Consider the following 227-nt stretch of genomic DNA (forward strand, 5'->3'; position numbering starts at 1 on the left):
ATCCATCTTGTTGGGGGTCTTCCTCTTTTTCTTTGACCCTCCACCTTACCCAGCATGACATCCTTATCCAGCAACTGTTCCCTTCTGACAATGTGTCCAAAGTATGAGAGACGAAGCCTAGCCATCTTGGCCTCCAAGGAGCACTCTGGTTACACTTCTTCCAAAACAGATCTATTGGTTCTTTTGGCAGTCCATAGCACTTTCAGTATTCTCCTCCAACACCACAA

The sequence above is a fragment of the Chrysochloris asiatica genome, unplaced genomic scaffold (genome assembly GCF_000296735.1).
Source record: "Chrysochloris asiatica unplaced genomic scaffold, ChrAsi1.0 scaffold00142, whole genome shotgun sequence".
Lineage (NCBI taxonomy): Eukaryota > Metazoa > Chordata > Mammalia > Afrosoricida > Chrysochloridae > Chrysochloris > Chrysochloris asiatica.